The sequence below is a fragment of the Schistocerca piceifrons genome, chromosome X, assembly GCF_021461385.2.
Source record: "Schistocerca piceifrons isolate TAMUIC-IGC-003096 chromosome X, iqSchPice1.1, whole genome shotgun sequence".
NCBI classification, from domain to species: Eukaryota; Metazoa; Arthropoda; class Insecta; order Orthoptera; family Acrididae; genus Schistocerca; species Schistocerca piceifrons.
In genome coordinates, this window is record NC_060149.1 from 104,452,794 (window position 1) to 104,458,079 (window position 5,286).

A 5,286-nucleotide genomic window follows, 5' to 3' on the forward strand; every position below is an offset into this window, starting at 1 on the left:
GAACAGAGGACGGGTAACCGAACGGCATGAATTTACAGTAACAAGTAATTGTTAATATGCTAACTGAAGAAAGAGCATTCAGAAACCCATTATTTACATAAAATCATAATCCAAGTCAGAAATCATAGTGACCTTAAAAGAACAAATTTGGTGTGTTTGGTGATGTAGGCCTACTGAAACTGGTTATCGGAATATATGCTTTACCAGAGAAGTTGATTTTCGAAGATTTTCTTCTGAGTTTATTACACTGCAGATCGCCCCCTTTCTGGTACAACGTTAGGAATATATAACACTGTAAAATAGTTCGTGATTTGATATTCATGTTTCTTTGTTAAAAGCTAAAGTCAAGTTAGAATTATACTGCCATCAGAAACCTAGTTACTTCCTTTCTCACATTGACTCGACGGTGTTTAGGTGTACGTATGTTACCGGTAGTATGTAAAATATCAATAACTGCCAGTATTGCATTAATTTTCATCATTTGTAGAATTAAGTGAATTCCTATGAAGCTACGAATCAATGTTCACTAATTACTCAACATAGTTACTTATTCACATGCAGATGTTATCCACAAATGAGATAAAAGGAACATCATATAACTTCACCACATAAATTAATAATTTTGTGCTCGTAGCTGCAATAGTTGAACTTTTTACTACTAGCAACCTTGAATGTAGAAAGACAATATTTTGTTAAAATACACACCACACTATCATAGATCTGTACACATACCATCTACAATAAAAGCAGACCTATGTTGTCAGAATTCTTTGCTACTTACCATAACGAGTGAAATCATACTCTACGTCATTTTTGTCATTATAGCTGTGTATTTGTTATACAGCTTAAACTGATGATTTTTTTGTGTTGGGTAACTTTCACAAATTACCTCATTTAAATTTTAAATAAAATGCAGGAAATTTTTCTTAAATTCGTGTAAAAGAAAGTGAAAGGTTCTTTCAGTGTAACTAATTTTGTTTACGAATATACTTTTTATTACACAGTTTTCAGAAATCAGTCTTTTTGTGTGGCAGCTAGTGTTGCAGATGCACCACTCCTATAGGATTTTAACGCTTTGTCATATTATTGATGCAGTCATTGCGAACGCTTCTTATTTTAGCCTTTGCAACAAATAAATCACAACTAGGGTCGTGTTTCCACATACTATCCACAATTTAAAGCAATGTTTAAACTGCTCTATTTGTGACATTCGTTTTTCGTGACTCCACAAAGCAGGTCGCTCTTCATACAGTTGAATAAGCTCCACAACTTTTGCTACCAACTGCTGTCTGTCTGTGTGTGCTCCTTTTTTTTGGTACTAGAACACACACACACACACACACACACACACACACACACACACACACACACACACACACACCTCAAAATTTCCGTCTCAAAACACAGCGATGTTACTTTGAAATTATCGTCGAGGTAGCAGTTGAATGAGGCTAATCGTTGGTAGTTGAACGAAATTGGCGTCACGAAGTTAAAGTGAATTTATACCACTCCGAGTAGGGGCCATGTGGCAGCAGTTTAGTGGCATGTGGAAACTCAATTTTAAACTTATTCCTGTGAGTGATATGGACTATCTTTCGCGTGATCTTTGAAGGGTTTTGATGTAATCTTTCTTAAAAGCATGAATCTCTCTCTGTGTATAGTCATATACAATGTGTTTTTAAGACTGACGTGCGCTCTAGATTAATGTCCTTACTATTGGTTTTAAGATAAGATTTTGAGCTGAGCATCACCGATCCACAGTGACAGGATGTGAGTGTGGCAACTAAATGACTAGATAAATGAAACACGTAGGTTGGAAGATCTTTCGAACAAGCAAAGAGAGAACTGGTAATGAAAATTTTTCGTTTTTGCAGTTTTCTAAGAGGAACTGTAAACGATAGTGCGTAATCACTCTAGAAGTAACAGACACAAATGAATTTAACGAAGATAAGCAGGTAAAAGATGAAAGGACTGTAAAAGGACTGTAAAAAGCGTTACATACACGAAGTGGATATTTGTATTTATTTTTTGAGAACGTTGCACATAAATTCCATTTAAACATGGATAAAGTGCCGAGAGCGTGACGGATTGTTCACTGATTTACTGTCGAATATTGTAAGCAAATAATATACGAATGGGAAAGATATTTACAGCGTAAAGTAAACAAGGCTGACAGTTGCAAAATCGAACTATTGAATTAAGATGTTTACCCCCTTGGTCTTAAAGAAATAAGGGTATACTCACCAGCAAACATTGTTAGTGTGCAACCGATTCTTGCATGGGGAATTCGACCACAGAGGACAAATGAAAGACAGATAAACGGGCAATGGGAATCCTGTTAACAACTGTAGATTCCCATACACATTGTGATTTGTGGTATGAAATGTTTGTGTTAAAGGAATATGTAAACGTCTAAATAAAATTGGTTGAATAAATGTTGGATTACTTTGCGACACGCAGTGCGCAGCTGTTCAAAGTTCATCGTTCTGGTGCAGAATTATCATAAAAGCGAGGAGGGTCTACCTATCGAATACGAAACTGTTACAAGAATTACGCTGTGTGATGATTCGAATTTCTCTTTTTAGAAATTCGAAGGAAAATGACAGAATACAGACATGAAATGCGAAATTGAAGTAAGAGCACTAAATGTTCCTTTTGTCAGAAGGGGGCAAATACAACAAACAAAGCTGGACTGAGCTGATCAAAGAGGACGACACGTGGCCATGGTAACAGCCGCAAAGAGTGTGTACATGTATACCCTGCGAACCACTGTGAAGTGCATGGCAGAGGGAACGTCCCATTGTACCAGTTATTACGGCTTTTTCCCGATCCATTCTCATATGGAGAGCGAGAAGAACGATTATTTAACTGCCTCTGTGTTGCTGTAATTAATGCTTTCCTCACGATCTCTATGGGAGCGATGTGTAGGGAGGTGTATTATATTCCTACAGTGATCACTTAAAGTCGGTTCTTGGAACTTTGATAATAGACTTTCTCAGGATAGTTTCCATTTATCTTCTACAGGGTGCCACCTCAGTTCTTTCAATATCTTCCTGGCGCTCTCTCGCAGGTCAAACAAACCTGTGACCATTCGTGCTGTCCTTCTCCGTATACGTTCAGTTTCTCCAGTTACTTCTGTCTGGTACAGGTCCTACACAGTTGAGCAATATTTTAGTATTATTTCAGGCAGTCTTCTTTGTAGGGTGATTGCGTTTCCCTGGTATTCTGCCAATAAAATTAAGTCTGCTGTCTATTTTACATACGACAGAGGCTATGTGATCGTTCCATTTCATATCACAACTAAGTGCTACACCCAGGTATTGGTATGAGATAACCCCTTCCAGTGACATGCTCCCACAGTAAAAGAACAAATATTTACAAGTTACTTTAAATAAATTGCATATTGTTATATTTACACCAGTGATGAACAATAATTAAACGTAACTGAGGGCAAAGGCATATGTAGGATAACTAACAAATTTTAGTAAAATAATTATACTCTTCCTTGTGTTAAGTACGTTAACACATCGACCTTACATATAAGAGCTTTGCAATAACTGCTCAAAAGTAACGTGTCGCTAATACAACGAGAAACCTTTCTTATTTGTTTTATGACTATTACATGCAGTCATAGGAGCAAGGAAGTACATGGCGTAATACGCTACTAAAGATTCAGCCATAAAGTAAGTTATAATGCGCCTAATATATCTACAGATATGACTTGTTCCTATGTCAAAATCACAAGTGTCACCAATGTATCCGATGTATAATGCTTCCGTTTTAGATACTTGAAAACCGTCTAAGGCCGAAATTGCACAATCGTACTGAAAGGAAGAGAACGGCAGCTGAAGCTATCACGAAATCATTCAAAAAATATTCCAGCAGTGACTCACTAATTGTCAGTACAGAGAGCCTGTAGAAATACATATAGAGCAAGTAACGTGGATATGCCGGGCTCTACAGGGAAAGAATTTGGTGGTGGCAATGGATACCAATGCTAAGTCATTCCCGTGGCAGAGTGGTGAACAAGATGAAAAGAGTCACTTATTAGAGGATTTAATAAGTGAACAAATTTTCCATGTTGTGAACAAACCTGGACACATATACGTACTTACACAAGTCGGACTTGAGCGAGGTCACATATTGACTTTACTCTGGTAAGCAATGTGGCTGCAAACAAGATAGAAGTCTGGGTAGTCCTAGACTCTCAGAAATCTAGTGATCATAATTTTATAATGATCACACTTCCATCCGAACCAACAGCTGTGCGGCAGGAATGGATCTCTAGATATAATTATAAGAAGGCAGACTTGCTCCTTCGGGAATATACTCCCCCAGAACTGGCTGAGAATTTTTATGCGCATGAGGCCGCTGTGGTGATGATTGAGTCAATACAGAATGCGATTTCTGTCACTACACGAATGCTGGGAGGAGTCCAGAGCGTCCGCCCGGCGCCAAGGACTCCCGAACCAACTGATCTTCGTAGATCTGTGGGCAGTGCTCGAGGAAAGTGCCAGCGCTTCTTGAATCCGTGTGACTGACAATATACTCTTAACATATATCGTTCACAGCGGGAAAGATACAAACAGAAGATATATGAGGTGAGGAAGGAAGGCTGGGACAAGCTTGTACAGAAAAACTTAGCCATGTCCCCATGGGGAACGCCATTTTGCAAGAGAGAAAATAAGGGCACCTACAGTGTTGGCATCAGTTAAGAGATCAGGTCAAGAGGAGTATGCGACATCGTGCCAGAATACAATTGTAGTCTTGCTGGAGATCCTGCCACCTGACGGTGTGACAGAGCAGGACTCTCCGGCGCAGACTGGAGTACATAGGCGCTTGGAGGAACCAGAGAAAGCAACAGCTATGTACCCTTGTTCAGCTCTTGAGGCCTCTAACATCATCAGGAGATTAAAAAAAGTCTCCGGGACCAGATGGAATTCCACTTGAGGTATTACAAACTCTGTCACCTAAGATCGCCCCACATTTGGTCCAAATCTTTAATAAATGTTTAGAGACTTGCAGATTTCCACGTATATAGAAACTAAGCAAACAAGATAAAGATCCACGCGACGCTAAGTGATATACACCAATTTGTTTACTAGACACCCTGGAGAAAGCGCTGGAGAAGCTGCTCTGCGACAGACTATGAAGTCATCAGGAAATACACTCCTGGAAATTGAAATAAGAACACCGTGAATTCATTGTCCCAGAAAGGGGAAACTTTATTGACACATTCCTGGGGTCAGATACATCACATGATCACACTGACAGAACCACAGGCAC